The sequence below is a fragment of the Chiloscyllium plagiosum genome, unplaced genomic scaffold (assembly GCF_037043375.1).
Source record: "Chiloscyllium plagiosum isolate Xiang-an unplaced genomic scaffold, Cpla_swu_hap1 HiC_scaffold_12, whole genome shotgun sequence".
NCBI classification, from domain to species: domain Eukaryota; kingdom Metazoa; phylum Chordata; class Chondrichthyes; order Orectolobiformes; family Hemiscylliidae; genus Chiloscyllium; species Chiloscyllium plagiosum.
Window position 1 is genome coordinate 40,454,604 of NW_028270150.1, and position 18,144 is coordinate 40,472,747.

Consider the following 18,144-nt stretch of genomic DNA (forward strand, 5'->3'; position numbering starts at 1 on the left):
TGATGGTCCATGATCTTTTGTGGAAGAAGTATATTTGTGAGGGGTAAGTGTTGCCTTTAAATACTAGATTGCTGTAAGATCTGATATCTGGTAAACAGCCACAGATTTATAGTAAATGTGACCAAGTTGCCTGTGAGAGGAATAAAAAGTCAACAAATTACTTGTAGGAGTGAGTAGGCTTTTAGAGATTTTTCTATTCAGCAGTTTAGTTTGAGAGATTAGCAGAATCTGGGGTGAGGAAACATCTCTTTCGGCCAAGTTCATGTAAGTTCAGTTAAAACTCTGTGTTGGCTAAAAGAATTCAAATAACTAAAAGGATCCTACTAACAGTGAGTTGCATTTCTCATCTGGCCAAGCTGAGGAGAGTGTTCCAGCTGAAAAATCCAAAAGATAAGGAATATTAAACCAGGAGAATTCTGACCTCAAGTGAATATGCTTCGTATACTTAACCAACTTGTGTTGATTGGACAATTTACAACCATAGGACATTTGAAAGAGATTCAAAGGGACAATCTTGCCAGAAGTAAATTAAAGGAAATTTTTGGAAGAGTTTTGTAATCTCAACCCTTAAACAAATCTTCAAAACAATACTTGGATCAAAAGGTTATTACAATTATTACTATTATTATTAATTTTCCAGTTTTTGGTAAGTATTTGAATATTGGGATGTAAATCCATCTGGTTTAAAAGGAAAGTGGATGTCAACAACATTGATATGTATGTTGTGCTCAAAGGCGGGTCCTTGTCTGCTGTTCCTTCATCCTGAGCAATTTCCTCAGCTGATTTTTGTAAGTGGTTGCATTCCATTATGGTGGATATAAGAAGTTCAGTTCAGGTAATAAGGAACTGATCTTAACGTATATTTAATATATACTTTAAAGCAGAGTATATTAAATGGGAGTCATGAATGTTTTTCATTTGGCTTTGGTGTAGTTAAATGCTTTTGTTTTCAACTTTAAACCTTGCAATCAAAGTCACTGACTAAAACCTGCATTTTTGCTTTCTACGTTACTGGTCTTTACCAAGATCATCACAATGCAAACCCCCTCCCACTTACTTCACCTCAGTATCACCATATCCTTCTGTTCCTTTCCTACATGATCTTGAGTGATGGAATAGTTCAACCAGCTAAATAAGCTAGTCATGCTCCTATTTATATGTATTTATCTAGCTTTTCCTTAAATAAAGCTATGTTATTTTCTTCTCTAAGTGTTAAAAGAGTCTTAAAGCGCAGAAACAGATTTTTCAATCCGACCATTCCATGCCGAACATAATCCCAAACTAAACTGACCCCACCTGCCTGTTCCTGGCCCATATCCTTCCAGACCTTTTATATTCATGTACTTATCCTAAAGTCTTTTAAACGTTGTAATTATACCAACATCCACTACTTCTTGGGAAGTTCATTTCACATGTGAACCACCCACAGTGTAAACAAATTATCCTTCATGTCTTATCTAAAGCTTTCTCCTCTCACCTTAAAAACGTGCCTCCTAGACGTGAAATGCCACATCCTAAGGAAAAGACACTTACCATTAATTCTAATCTAAACCCCTCATTATTTCATAAATTTCGAGAAAGTTGCCTCTCAATTGCCTACTCTCCAATGAAAGAAAAGTTTATCCCAACCTATCCAGCCTTACTTTATATTTCAAACCTTCCATACCCAGCAACATCCTGGTAAATCTCTTCTGAACTCTCCAGCTTAATAATATCCTTCCTATGACTGTGCAACCAGAGTTGTACACAGTACTCCAGAAAAGGCCTCACCAATGTCCTATACAACCTCAACATGACTTTCCAACTCGTGTACTCAAAGGATTGAGCAATGAAGGTAAGCATGCCTTTTAACCACTTTGTATATATATTTGAAGCCCTAGGTCTCTGTATTCTACAAACTACCAAAGGCTCTTCCATTAATTGTCTATGCCTGGTTTGTGCAACACCTCTCATTTATCCAGATTAAACGCAATCTGTGATTTTTCAGTCTATTGACTAATTTGATTAAGATCCCTTTGTAATTTTTGAAAAACTTCTTTACCGTCTACCATGCCACCAATTTTGGTGTCATCCACAAATTTACTAACCATGCCTTCTATATTCTCATCCAAATCATTTATATAAATCACAAATAAAAAAGAACCAGAACTGATCCATGCAGAACACCACTGGGAACAGATATCTAGTTTGAAAAGCAACCCTCCATCAGCACTGTGTCTCCTGCGGTTAAGCTAATCATGTACCCAATTGGCAAGCTCACCCTGAATCCTAAGTGACCTAACTTTACTAATTAATATACCATGATATCATGTAGTTTTCTAAGTAAGGAAGGTTCTGGTGCTATATTTTCTCATTTTACCACTTCCATGAAGCATTTTGGGATCTTAACTGTTTATGCTTAAGCCACTTATACATATCAAAGTTATCCAAATTCCTTTTTGGATTTATTAGTGACTGTTTCATATTTCTATCCTCTAACTTTGAACCTTCTTCAGAATGTTCTGAAGATTGGACCCAAAGCATTAACTTTGCTTTTCTCCACAGATGTTGCAAACCAGCTGAGTTTTTCCAGCGATTTCTGGAATTTCAGGTTAGTTGGATTGGCTATGTTAAATTTCCCACAATGTCCAGGCATGTGCAAGCTAGATGGATTATCCATGGGAAATGCAAGGATAGGGTAGAGTGGTGGATCTGGGTGGGATGCTCTTCGGAGAGTTGCTGTGGACTTGATGGGCTGAATGGCCTGCTTCCATACTGTAGGGATTCTATCATTCTATGAATTCTGTTTTTTTTTCCTGATTTCCAGCCTATTCAGTATTTTCCTGCCTTTAAAACACTTCAGGATTTGCTTTGGATGTGAAAAGTGCAATGTAAAGGCACATCTTTCTTCTTCAAAGTTAGCTTTTCTGTTATACACAGAGAATGTTTCTGCCAGCTCCTTGTGTATGATATGTGCACCCTCTAAAAATGGGTAAGTTGTAAGTACCAAAAAAGCTTGAGTATCAGAATCAGATGAGCAGTTTTTACACCTAAACAAAAACACCTAACCAAAAAAAGCTTATCACATTGATTAACAAACGTGCTTGAGGCCTAGTATCTAGCATTGAAGTGTGTTAGAAACCACCACTGAATTGGGTACTCTGCAGTTTGGTCGCTTTCACAGTCAGACACAAACACAAGTAAAAAGAGTTTAGCACATCAGTTGGCCAAAAAGGATAAATACATTGTTATACTGAGAGAAAATGATATTGTGAATAAATTCAGACTCATAACTTTACATTTGTAACTCATGTTATATTTTTTACTCATTCTTACTTTAGTAAAGACAGTTATCACTGGAGATGGTGGAAATGATTAGTGCACACAATTTGGATTCTGAAATCTTTTATTCTCTTATCAGCTACTTGTTCAAGTTGTCTTTACTGTACTTTTAAATAAAGGAAAATTCTTAGAAAAATCAGTTCAACGTCCTTGGTTTTTATGGCGTCCAAACCACATGGTTTGTCCACAAAATGTGAAAAATGGAAAATGGACTTTCCAGTTATTGCTCCTAGCAATATTAGGGAGAAGTGGGTTTCCACCTATGACTCATGTTTGGGTGCCTCAGTACTTTTACTTTTCACAGCACAGCTGCTAGTGTAAACCTAGTCCATATATCATCAACTTCATCCTCATCATGCCTGACACTTGAGACTCTGTGTTAACAACCATCTGTCTTCTGTTCACAGGTTTCAGTTTTTCCCTGCCATGAATTTCAATAACAAGTTGAGGATTTCCTCATTGATGGCCATTTCCTGCCATCAGAGCTTAGTCACGCATGGTTCTGCTGGTTTTGTGGCAGACATAATGAGACCAGCCACAAGAAATAATTCTTATAATAAAGCAGCTTTCTAAACTACATAAAGTAACTTTATTAAATATGTAGGTTGCCACTGAGTTTGACTTTGGGCACTCCAAAGAAACATCATTATGGAATGACTCCAAATGTTTTCTGTTAACAATTCATTTAAAAACAAGTTTTTTTTCAATCAAATATAATTTGAATCATAGGCCTGAATCTTCTGGGGATAGGGGGATATCATCATCAAAATCAATTTTCCTGCTCCTACCTTTTTCTGATGCAACCAGAATCTACATTTCTGGTACTTCTGAATATGCCATGCCATGTTCTCTTTTTATGGCACAAGCTGACATATCCTGGTAAGTCTTCACCTACTAACACACTGAACAGCTTTGGAACATTTAAACAGCTTTTCAATATGTCAGGGAATAAGGTACACAACTAATTAGGTAGGATGGCAGAATAATAGATGCATAGGGTATTAGACTGAGTAGGCTGGCAAGTTGTTAGGTCAGCAGCTATGTAGAATGGTGAGGTCCATTCAGTTAGTGAGGAAGATGGAAGATATGGAATATCGAATTAAGGGGGCTGGTGTGTTAAAAGATCAGGGAGGATTGGTGTATTTGGGAGATTCAGAGGGTTTTGGGGACTGGAAGATTGTGGGAGTCAGAAGATTTGGGGGGTGGATGATTTGGAGATCAGATAGTCACAGAGCTGTTCAGCATGCAAATGACCCTTCAGTCCAACTCGTCCATGCCAACCAGATATCCTAAATTAATTTAGTCCATTTGTCAGCGTTTGGCTCATATCCCTCTAAACCCTTCCTCTTCATATACCCATCCAGATGCCTCTTCGATGTTATAATTGTATCAGCCTTCATCACTTCTTCTGGCAGCTCATATCACCCTTTGCAGGAAAAAGTTGCCCTTTATGCCCCTTTCAAATCTTTCCCCTCTCACCTTAAACCTCTAGTTTTGGACTCTGCTACCTTGGGAATAAAACCTGAGCTTTTCTCCATACCTATGCCCTCATGATTTTAAAAACTTCTATGATGTCACCCCTCAGCATCCGACACTCTCGGGATAATAGTCCCAGCCTATTCAGCCTCGCGTTATAGCTCTCCCTCCAACCCTGGCAACATACTTGCAAATCTTTTCTGAAATCTTTCAAGTTTCACAACAGCCTTCCTATAGCAGGGAGACCAGAATTAAATGCAGTATTCCAAAAGTGGCCTAACTAATATCCTGTAGAGCCATCACATGACCTCCCAACTCCTATAGTGTACTTAATGCTCTGACCCATAAGGGCAAGCAAACCAAACACCTTCTTCACTGAGGGGCTGACAGGATTTGGAGGTTGGAGAGTAGGTAATCAGGGGGCCAAGTGAGTTGGAGAGGCCAGGAGGGACAGAGGGAACTTAGTGAATTGAGGAGTTCAGAGGGGTTCAAAGGATCAGGAGAGTCCAGAGGATTGGGGTGTTTGGAGAATGAGAGGAGATTTGAGGATTGGGGTGTTTGAGAATTTTTGGGTGATTGGATTGTTGTTGGGTAAAAAGAGGATCTGCAAGGTTCAGGGCAGTCAGAGAGTTGTTGGTGATTTGAGGACCATGGAGCAACCAGGAATTCCAAAAGACTGTAGAGGCCTTTGGAGTGTCAGGGGATTCAGGGTGGGAGGCAATGGTGGTCAGCTGTACAGTTATCCAGGAGTTAGAAATGGTTTTGATTTGTTAAACATTTTCTCGGTAACTGTTCAGATTTTTAAAAAGTCAGAAGCTTGACAATTCAATGGTTCCACTCAAAGTCACGGATATTTGCACAGGATCCCAGGAAGTTGGGGAATTACTCATCGGATGTTTCAAACCTCTTGGACAATTTCTTTGGAGTTGGTAATTTGGGATTTCTGAGGAGTTGAATGTAAATCTTTGGGATTCATGTCGTCTTTGACTATCAGAGTATCAGAGGAATTGAGCCAGAGTCTTTACAGCACAGTAGGCTAATCAAATGTGTGCCCATTCTCTTCAGAGCAGAGCAAATCAATTCATACCATTGTCCTCCGCACATATCCCCTCCCTGCAAATATATTTTCCCTCAAGTGTCATTGAACTTTCTTTTTGAAGTGGTTCTTCTCCTCTTCCACTACCCTCATTTATGGGCCAAATGCAAGCAGGTGGGGTTAGTTTAATTTGGGAACATGGTCAGCATGGACTAATTGGACCAAAGGGTCTGTTTCCAGGCTATGTGATTGTATGACACCACTATTGTTAAATAATTCTTCCTCACATCATTGGCCTAGCCCTTAACCCCTCTTATCATTGCCCCAAACCTAAATCTTTGTTCCCTAATCCTTGTGCCTTCAGTCAGTGAGCACAGTATTCTTGGTCTAATTTATCTAAAGCCGCTATGATCTCATGCACCTCAATCAAATCTCTTCTCAACTTCCCTTGCTCGAAGGAGAACAGCTTTAGCTTCTCCCAATTAACTGTCACTAAAACTCCTCAACAACATTTTGCCAAATTCCATTTGTAGTTTCTCAAGGACATTCATATCCTTTCTAAAATGTGGAGACCAGAACTGGACTCGATGTTACAACAGTGCTCTACACAAATCTTTATAAAAGATTCAGGCCAACTTCCTTGCTTTTGGACCAAATACCACTATTTATGAAACACAAGATCCAGTATACATTGCTACCACTCTCTCAATATAATAGAAGATATACTAAAATAGAGTAACATTTCAAAGTTTTTCAATGATACTATATAGGATCTGGATATAAATTTGCTCGCTGAGCTGGAAGGTTCATTTTCAGACATTTTATCACCACACTAGGTAACATCTTCAGTGAGCCTCCGAATGAAGCACTTGTGGTGTAGCCCGCTTTTTAATTTATATATTTGGGTTTCCTTGGCATGGTGATGTTATTTCCTGTGGTGAGGCATCAGGTGGCGTCCTGTCTCGATGTGGTCTTCTCTACATTGGGAAGACAGGATGCCACCTTGCAGAACGTTTCAGGGAACATATCTGGGACACATGTATTAAACAACTCCATCGTCCTGTAGCCGAACACTTTTACTCCCCCTCCCACTCCTCCAAGGACACGCAAGTCCTGGCCCTCCTCCATAGCCAAACCTTAACCATCCAAAGCCTAGAGGAAGAACGCTTCATCTTCCACCTTGGGACCCTCCAACTACACGGGATAATTGTGGATTCCACCAGTTTCCTCATTTCTTCTCCCCCACTTTAACCCAGATCCAACCTTCCAAGTTGGCACCACCGTCTTGAACTGTCCTACTTGTCCATCTTCCTCCCCATCTATCCACTCCACCCTATTCTCCAACCTATCACCTTCACCCCCAACTTCATCTACCTTTCACATGCCCAGCTACCTTCCCCCCAGCCCCAACCCCCTCCCATTTATCTCTCAGCTTCCTTGGGCCACAAGCCTCATTCCTGATGAAGGGCTTATGCCCAAAAAGTTGATTCTCCTGCTCCTCAGATGCTGCCTGACTGGCTGTGTTTTTCCAGCACCACACTCTTCGACTCTGACCTCCAGCATCTGCAGTCCTCACTTTCTCCTAGTTGCATGAACAGCCTGTTTCTGTGTTTGTAATCTTACATAATACATCCTATCACCTTTGAAGATCTGCGCACATGAACACCCAGGCAAATCTGTCCTTTCCAACTCATTTGAATAAGGTCATTAAATATATATTACCTCTTTGTATCCCTTCTACCACCTCACATTTCTCTATTAAATTTGACTCCCATTTGTCTGCCCATTCTGCTAGCTTACCTCTAACCTTTTGCAAGCAGTTAGTTTTATTCTCACTGTTTGTCACAAGTCCAAATTTGGTATCATTGGTAAGTTTTGAAATGTTATCCTATTCAAAAGTGCATGTTAATAAAATGTAGTGATCCTAGTACTGACCCCTGAAAAACACCATTGTACAGTATCCTCATGACTGAGAAATCATTATTTGCTATGACTTGCTATTTTCTGTACTTAAGCCAACAATTTGTTTTAACTTATTTGAACTTTTTTTTAAACTGATCCTCCTAATCCATGGGCCTTACTTTTAATAACCAGTCCCTTATTTGCTATTTCATTCACGCCTTCATAAAACTTCTACATATCCCATCCCTTCATTAAACTTCATCAAAAAATCCAAGAATTATCATGCCAAATTGTTTAACAGTTATCTTCTGAAATTTTAAGCACTGAAATATTTATGTATGGTAAATAGAATAACTATTCCAAACATAGAGTCAGAGAGGGAATTTTAACTTTCTTGACCTGTTAAGTATTGGGATTGCTGGTAGAGCTTGGGAAACCTCATCCGTCACAGGATGCAATATACACTACTGATGTAGATGGCAGTCTGATCTACAGGGCACTGAGCAAGGAACAATCCAGAAAAGGTCACAGGATTTTGATCAGGAAGGTTCCCACAATCCATAGAAATGTGACCATCCAGAGTCAAGTTTAAAATGGTTACTGCAAATGAGATACAGGACTTCACTATAATTTTTACAGTGTTTACTTACCTCGTCTGAGTGGTTTGGTCAACCAAAGCCTCCTCAACTCTCCCATTCTACTTTTGTTAAAACCAGAAATGCACAATTTAGATTAGGTTGGTTTGGAATTCAAACTTATATTTAAATCCGACCATCCAGTGTCAAATGACGAAATATCATGTTAACCAATGTCAGGTAATCAAATCCACAAAAATAACTCCAAATTTAGTTAAAAATTATTATAAGCCCCACTAGTGGTAATACTGGACATGTGGTTCCCAGAGTGAACCCTACCTTGAACATGGAATCATCATAGAATCCCTACAGTGTGGAAATAGGCCATTTGGCCTAACAAGTCCACACTGACCCTTTGAAGACTAACCCACCTAGACCCATTCTCCTACCCTCCTGACTAAAGCACCTAACCTGTACATTCCTGAACACTTTGGGCAATTTAACATGGCCAATTCACTTAACCTGCACATCTTTGGATTGCGGAAAGAAACTGGAGCACCCGGAGGGAACCCACACAGACACAGGGAGCATGCGCAAACTCCACACAGACAGTCGCCTGAGGCTGGAATCGAAACTGGGTCCCTGGATCATAAGTTTTACTTTTGCTATTTGTTTACCATGGTGGGAATCACTGAACATATTTACAAATGCCTGCCAATATACTTGTAAGGAAAGAACTGTTGAATTTATTACACAACAGAAAAAAAAGTGTGAAATCATGTGAGAACTATTTGAAGCAGGATTTCTACAAATATTATTAATAAAGGTTTAAATAAAGATTTTACTCCAACAGCATCCAAGCCTTCATGAAGAATTATCACCGTTCAATTGTAATTTGTTTCTGAAGCTTTCTTCTTATAGACTGCCGAGCACATTCAGAACAAACATATGGGCTTTCCATACATTCAGCTTCCAGCAGTTTCTGGCCAGTCTTCTAACTAGTTTAGAACTTCGGCCTCCACTTTCTCATACCCACAGACACAATCTCCCTGACCTTTTGGATGGCTTTCTCTGAAGCAACTCAGGACTTCGTCCAAGTCCTCACTGTGAAGCTAACAGCACTTCTGCTGCTACTCAACTCTGACTGCAAGTGCATACAGCCTCTTCTTCTGGATGGTTTTTGACTATTTGTATTACTAGACTCATCGCTAGGCCACAGCAGTTTTCCCCTGACCTTATCTTAATGCACTGAGTTGTTCAGTTCAGTTTTAGTCACCTCATGAATGTAAACAAACCCCAGAAACCTTGTCACCATTCACAGAACTCAAAAATGAAATCAAACTATGTCTCCCCCCCTTCTTAACACAATGTAGAATACCAATCAGACTTAAAGCTATACATTTTTTTTTAAACTTTAGAACATAAGTTTCCAAACGGCAATAATATACCACAAAACCTCATTGGTGGGCAACAGACAACTAAAAGGTATTCAGAGATACCAAACCACTCGATTGTCTTCACTAATGCATTGTAGTACCTCACAAATCTGTAGTTCTTCCTGACTTAGAAGAACAGAAGCTGCAGAGGCAATGGGATTACCATCATCTGCAAGTTTCCCTCCATGTCACACACATTCTGACTTGAAAATACACAATGTTATTTCATTTTTGCTGTAAGTAAAACCTGGAACTCTCTTCCTCACAACATTGTACTGTACCTGTGACATGTACATTCCACAGTCCAAGAAAATAATTAGTTATGGGCAAGAGATTGTGGCCTCACCATTGATGGTTGGGTCTCATGACTGAATAAGTGATTTTTTTTTAAAGAAATTCCCATGTTCTAACATATTGCTTGGACAATGTGAACGATACTTAAATATTGCTGAAAAAGAGACAAGAAGTCAAAGCTTTTCATTTCTATTGATCAAAAATAGGTCGCAAGGAGCAGACTTTAAAAAGGACATTATTTTATACAGAATGAAAAGAAGGTACTGATTGGTTGAGCCATTGTTGCCATGGAGACGCAGCAGGAACAATTATCTGTCAATCTGAATTCTCTAGCCAGGCCGGCCAATTCTGATTAGTCAAAGTGTTGTCATCGGAAAGTAGCAGAGACTGGCTGTTTCCATGATCTCTTTTCTATGAAAAAGATGAAAAACTTTGACTTCTTGTACCCTTTAAACAGTGTTTAAGTTCTGTACTACCATGAAATGAATTTTGGACAGCAGGACTGTTCCATAAGATAATGGTTCTAAAGGGTTAATGATCACATTACATAGGATAGTCCGAACCAATCATGGTCACACATAGTCTGTGTATGGTGACAAGGAGTTCTATTATAGCTTTTTCAGGGAGCAGATGTATCTACACCAGGTTACTAAGATTCTAATAATTATACCCGAACAAATGTAGTTGTACTTATTACGTGCATGTAATAAATCTTTTTGTCTTCTAAGAGCAGTGTCTCTTCTTTAGATACTCTGCAGCATCATGTATCCTCTACTGCAAATCACCAGAAAAAACAAATACAAAGGTGGTTTGGTTGCAGTGAATTACTTCAAATAATCTCTACCCCAGCACACATACTGGTGGAGTTGGCAATACCACAAGGTACCAGCAATGGCCATCTGGGAAAATACCTTAAGGACCACATCAAAAATTGAAACCGAAGTTGCAGTACTTCTCCCCCAGATAGTCCCCCTTCTTTTATGACTGATGCAGGGGAATGATTCTGTACATATCTAGTAGTAACTTATCCAGAAAAAACATCTTATGCACATGAAGCTAGAGAGTGAGCATCAATTGGTCATTCCGCCTGGACAGAGATCATAACTGAGTTTGAGTTGGTACTCTCTTAATGTGCAACCCGAACTGACACTGTCTCACTTATTTCAATGGAACCATTAGCTATTTAACATCTTTAATCAATACCATCATAGATTAGGAATTGAGCCTAGTTTTAGGCAATGTGGTGCCTTTGTCCAGGGATGTAGACTCTGAACAATTTGAGAATTAAACTCATATCAACATTGTTCCTAGTAATTCTCAACACATGGTAACTCTAAAAAAGGACAGGCTGCACTGTGACACCCCATAATATCAAGAATCCTATCCTCACATGTTAGATTGGCAATACATTAATATCAACCTCAGCTAAAGCAAACACTAATATAGGTATGATGGCAGAATCACACAGGCCCACAATAGAAATATTTGCTGGCACATTAATATGAAGAACAAAATATTCTACTCGTATAAATTATCCTCTTACCTAATGAAGTGATCCCGAGCCTATAAAAGCATTTACATAACCAGCAAATTTGACTTTGAGAGGTGGTGAAACAGCTGCCACAAGTTAGCACCATATGAACAACTCGCTAAGAAATTCAATGGTGTGTGCAAATTGCAAATCAGTATTTTAGAAGCTGTTTGTCAGCTACAGCTATAGGCTCTCAAACCAGATGGTCATGAGTTTGAATCCCAATCTGGAGTGACATTTGAACTTGTCTGTTTGCAGTAGGTGTTTTGCCAAGTCTCAATTGGGCAATTAGATTAAGTGGTTACAGAAGCTAAGCATTCCACTTTTGGGCAAAAAGGAAAACATGGCAGGAACCATTCCACACTCCATTCACTAAAGAGCAATCAGAGTTTAGTTAGCAATCAAGATATCTGTGTACCTGGAAGATCCTGTAGTCCACAAAGATGAAAACAGCAGGAAGAGGATAACAGAGAAGCTTGGAAGGACAGCCAATCGCTGAAAGCCTAAAGTTTAGTTTTAAAAAGTTAGTCGCAAATCTTTTCACAAGATTGATACACTGTAGTCATAAAACTAATACTCTTTGGTTCAGTAAAGATGTCAAAAATGCCCGAGGTGGATTGCTGCGAATGGTAAAAAAATTAAGTCTATGATAGTACTGTAAGAAAATCTGCAACGATGTATTCGGATTTAAGGTGAGAGAATGCCTCCAACAACCAGAATCATCTTTCTTTGTGCTAGGTACGACTAGCCAGTGGAGAGTTATCCTATTCCTGTTGACTTGATTTTTGCTAGGGCTCCTTGATCTCATATTTGGTCAAATGCAGCACTGATGTCTCAAGCAGTCACTCTCTCCTCACCTTTGAAACATGGCTTTGTCTATGTTTTCACAAAGGCTGTAATGACGTCTGGAACCAAGTGCTCCTGGCAGAACTCAAAAAATATCAGTGAACTGGTTAGTGAAAAACGTGCTGCTTAACAGCATAGAGTCATTGTACTGCATAGAGTCACACAGCACGGAAACATACCCTTTGGGCCAAATAGTCCACGCCGACCATGTTCCCAAACTAAACTAGTCCCACTTGCCTGCTTTTGGCCCATATCCCTCCAAACCTTTCCTAATTATGTACTTATGCAAATGTCTTTTAAATATTGTAACTGTACCTGGCATCCATCACTTCCTCTGGCAGTTCATTCCACATACAAATTACTCTCTGTAAAAAACGTTGCCCATATATCCTTTCCAAAAGTTTCTTCTCTCACCTTAAAAATATGTCCTCTAGTTTTGAACTCCCCAACTTAGGGAAAAGATTCTTGCTATTCACCTTATCTATGCCTCTCATGATTGTATAAACCTCTATAAGGTAACTCCTCAATTTCCAACACTCCACTGAAAAAACTCCTAGCCTAACCAGCCTATTTTTATAACCTTCCAGTCCTGGCAACATCATGGTAAATCTTCACGGAACCCTCTTTTCTGAATCCTTTATATAGTAGGGCAACCCAAATTGCACACAGTACTCTAGAAGAGGCCTCACCAATGTCCTGTACAACCTCAAAATGACATCCCAACTCCTTTGCTCAAAGGTCTGAGCAATGAAGGCAAGCATACTAAAGGTTTTCTTAGCCATCCTGTCTGCCTGTAATGCAAATTTCAAAGAATTATGTACCTGAACATCTAGATCTCTGTTTTCCAAAACAACCCAGGGCACCACCGTTAATTGTCTAAGTCCTGCTCTTCCCTGTTTTACCAAAATGCAACACCTCGCATTTATCTTCTACTCCTCAGCCCATTGACCCAAGATCTTTTTATATCTTAGATAACCTTCTTCATTGTCCACTGCACCAACAACTTTAGTGTCATCCACAAACTTACTAACCATACCTCCTATATTCTCATCCTAATCATTTATATAAATAACAAATAAAAGTGGATCCAGTACCAATCCCTAGGGAACACTGTTGGTCACAGCCTTCGAGTCCAAAAAATATTCCTCCACCATCACCCGCTGTCTCCTATGACCAAGCCAATTCTGTATCTAATTGGCAAGCTCACCCTGAACTCCCTGTGATCTAATTTTACCAGTTAGTCTAACATTCAGAACTTTGTCAAAATCTTTACGAAAATCCATATCAACAACATATACCGCTCTGCCCTCATCAAACTTTTTGACTACTTCCTCAAAAGATTCGATCAAGTTTGTGAGACAGGGTTTCTTTTGCACAAAACCATGCTGACTATCTCTAATCAATGCTTACCTCTCCACTCACATATAAGTCCTATCTTTTAGAATCATCTCCAACAATATACCCACCACCGAAGTCAGGCTCACAGGTCTATAGTTCCCAGGCTTCTCCTTACAATTTATCTTAAATAAAGGCACAACCTCATTCATGGTTATTAATTATATAAATATTTCAGCTAGGGGCCCCACAATTCCTTTCCCAACTTCCCACAAAGGACTGTGATACACTTGATCAGGTCCACCTTTATGTTTTATAAGATATCTAGCTCTTCCTCTTCTGTAATCTGAACTTTTTTCAAAATATCACAATTAGGCTGACAGGTCTGTAATTGGCTGGAGTACAATTATCCTGATCTTTATGGACATTAGATTAGATTAGATTCCCCACAGTATGGAAACAGGCCCTTCGGCCCAACAAGTCCAACTGACCTTCTCAAGAGTGACGCACCCGGACCCATTCCCCTACTCTATATTTGAGTAATTTAGTGTGGCAATTCACTAATTGGTCACTGACTTGGCAATTTAGTGTGACCAATTCACGTGACCTGCACATCTTTGGACATGGTATGGGTGTTATTCCATTGTGAGAAATGAATGCTTTTGTTGAGTAGGTGCCAGTAGTTGTACAAAGGAGTGCTGCAAGCTTTGGCACCACAGCTGAAATGAGGTCATAAGTCATAGAGATGCCCAGCACGGAAACAGACCCTTTGGTCCAACTCGTCCATGCTGACTAGATATCCCAATCCAATCTAGTCCCACCTGCCAGCACCCGGCCCATTTCCCTCCAAACCCTTCATGTTCATATACCCATCCAGATGCCTTTTAAATGTTGCAATTGTACCAGCCTCCACCACTTCCTCTGGCAGCTCATTCCATACACGTCTCACCCACTGCGTGAAAACGTTGCCCCTTAGGTCTCTTTTATATCTTTCCCTTCTCACCCTAAACCTATGCCCTCTAGTTTTGGAATCCCTCACCCAGGGAAAAGATTTTGTCTATTTATCCTATCCATGCCCCTCATTATCTTACAAGCCTCTAACATCACCCCTCAGCCTCCAATGCTCCAGGGAAATCAGCCCCAGCCTATTCAAACTTTCCCTATAGCTCAAATCTTCCAACCCTGGGAACATCCTTGTAAATCTTTTCTGGACCCTTTCAAGTTTCACAACATTCTTCTGATGGGAAGGAGACCAGAATTGCATGCAATATTCCAAAAATGGCCTAACCAATGTTCTGTACAGCCACAATATGTCCTCCCAACTCCTGTACTCAATACTCTGACCAATAAAGGAAAGCATACCAAACGCCTTCTTCACCATCCTATCTACCTGCGACTTTACTTGCAAGGAGCTATGAACCTGTATGCCAAGGTCCCTTTCCTTTAATTGTATAAGTCCTGCTCAGATTTGCTTTCCCAAAATGCAGCACTTCTTATTTATCTAATTAACTCCATCTGCACTTCCCAGGCCATTGGCCCATCTGATCAAGATCCTGTTGTAATCTGAGGTAACCTTCTTCACTGTCCAAAACACCTCCAATTTTATGTTATCTGCAAACTTACTAACTATACCTCTTATGCTGCTTATTCTGTTTCCAGTGCCTTTAGCTGTTTCTTAATATTGTGTTGGAATGAACTGAATTGGCTGAAGACTGACATTTATAATGCAAGGGACCTCAGAAAGAAGTCAGGATGTATCATTCACTTGGTACTTCTAGCTGAAGCTGGTTGCAAACCCTTCAGCTTTGTCTTTTGTACTCATCTGATGGGCTTCCCTAACATTGAGGATGGAATATTCATGAAACCTTTTCTTCTGTGAGTTATTTAATTATCCAATATTTGTATCAGACAAATGCTAGCCTATGACCATCATTAGTAAAAAAGACCCTGGTGGTCTAGTGGTTAGGATTCGGCGCTTTCACCGCCATGGCCCGGGTTCGATTCCCGGTCAGGGAAACGTTTTGTGGGCGGCACAGTGGCACAGTGGTTAGCACTGCTGCCTCACAGCGCCAGAGACCCGGGTTCAATTCCTGCCTCGGGCGACTGACTGTGTGGAGTTTGCACGTTCTCCCTGTGTCTGCGTGGGTTTCCTCCGGGTGCTCCGGTTTCCTCCCACAGTCCAAAAAAAATGTGCAGGTCAGGTGAATTGGCCACGCTAAATTGCCCGTAGTGTTAGGTGCAGGGGTAAATGTAGGGGAATGGGTCTGGGTGGGTTGCGGGTCGGTGTGGACTTGTTGGGCCGAAGGGCCTGTTTCCACACTGTAAGTAATCTAATTTTTTTAAAACTGCCCCATGATATTTAACGGTGTTACAATCACTAAACCCCCCACTTTCAACATCCTGGGGTCACAATTGATCAGAAACTCAACTGGACTCGCTGCATAATCATAGTGGCTACAAGTGCAGGTCAAAGGCAAGAAGTACCATAGCGAGTAACTCACCTCCTGACTCCCCAAAACCTACCTATTATTTACAAATGTCATGGTTGAAGGCATGTACTATACCTTTAAGATAGAGTGAATGCTATTGTGCACTGAAAGCTTAGAAGCACCCGTGATATGACTCGATGGCAGTCTCAGAGTGTACTGGAGAATTGAAAATATGTAACATTTAGCTGTAAAATGGATACCTGAGTTAGTTGCTGTTTTGACAACAATTCAAATTTAACCAACAGGTTTGAAATAATGCCCCAGGATACTAAAACCCAATTGATTTTGAATTTATTGTTTTGCCAACATCGAACCAATGAGATGATCCAATGTTGAGGATATGAAAAGGCAAGTATTTTGAAAATTGGAGACAGGGCAACTGCCATCAACACAGATCCAAAAAATTAGGACACACTCTCTATCAAAGGTACCTTTTCATATGAAACATATTTGCAGTAAAAAGGAAGAAGACAACCCAGGGAGATCTACAGCCAGAAGAAGAAAGCTCGAAGATGACAGCTGCTGTGTGTTTTTGAAATTAAGTTGATGTAATTTTAATAAATGCCATACTGGAAAAGCATATTGTTATAGAGTTGGAGGCAGGTAATAATCAGTTAAGAGAAAGGGGGGTTAGAGATGTGAATAGTTGTTGCTTAATGTTCACTTTTCAAGTCAAAGAATAATTTGATATTATTTTCTTTAAATAGTGGAATTTGGGAGTTCTCTGTCGCTCATATTTTAACAGATTATGAGGTGAAGTGAGCTTTTCTGGGGGTTTGGTTTAATTAACGAAAGGGTTCACCACTGTGTCGTAACAAAAGGCACAAGCCAGGAGTGTGATGGAATACTCGCCATGTGACTGGATGGATGCAGTTCCAATATTATTCAAGAAGCTCCACACCATGCAAGATAAAGCAATCCATTTGATTGACATTACATCCAGAAACATCCACTCCCTCCGCCACCAATGTTCAGTAGCAGCAGTGTGTAGTATCTACAAGACACATTGCAGAAATTTACCCAAGATTTTTAGTTAGCACCTTCCAAACCCATGACAACTTCTACTTCAAATGTGAAGGACAGCAGATATATGGTAAGATATATCCTTCAGGTTCCCTCCAAACCACTCATTGCACTGACTTGGAAATATATCACTATTCTTTCATTGTCGTTGGGTCAAAACCCAGGAATTTCCTCCCTAATGGCATTGTGGGTCAACTAACAGCAGGTGAACTGCAGCAGTTCAAGACGGCAGCACCGAGGGAGGGCCAATAAATGCTGGCCATCCAACAATGCCCACATCCCGCAAAATGACTAAACAAACCAACTACCATTCAGAATTCAAACTAGACAAGCAGAAGGCTGGAAGAACACAGCAAGCCAGATAGCATCAGGAGGTGGAGAAGTCAACATTTTGGGTGTAACCCACTGCCTTGCTTGCTGTGTTCTTCCAGCCTCCTGCTTGTCTACCTTGGATTCCAGAATCTTCAGGGTTTTTTTGTCTCTAATACAATTTAAATGGCAGGAAGATCTGCAGGTCAGGTGAACTGGCCATGCTAAATTGTCCATCGTTGTTAGCTGCATTAGTCAGATGGGGGTGGGTTACTCTTTAGAGGGTCAGTGTGGATTTGTTGGGCCGAAGGGCTTGTTTCTACACTGTAGGGAATCTAATCTAATCTCAGAATCCAGAGTTTAGATCTCATAGTTAGTTATGGAATTGCTTAACTCAGTATATAACATATTTTCAGTACCCTACCAGTATTCCAGATCAAGATAACCTGACAAATTCCCTCTTGTTGTGAAGATTGTGTTGTGGAAGATTTGGAATTCCTTTGCACAAAAAGCAATGAATGTTGAATCTTTAAACATTTTTAAGGCAGATGTATGTAGGTTCTTGATTACT

The 18,144-nt window shown here is 40.1% G+C and overlaps 1 non-coding gene across 1 annotated transcript; it reads left to right on the forward strand.

The window, feature by feature from the left end:
* The first annotated feature begins 15,696 nt into the window (after positions 1-15,696).
* On the forward strand, positions 15,697-15,768 carry trnae-uuc (transfer RNA glutamic acid (anticodon UUC)). Its single transcript has one exon. It is a non-coding gene; the product is annotated as a tRNA-Glu (tRNA).
* Positions 15,769-18,144: the final 2,376 nt, after the last annotated feature.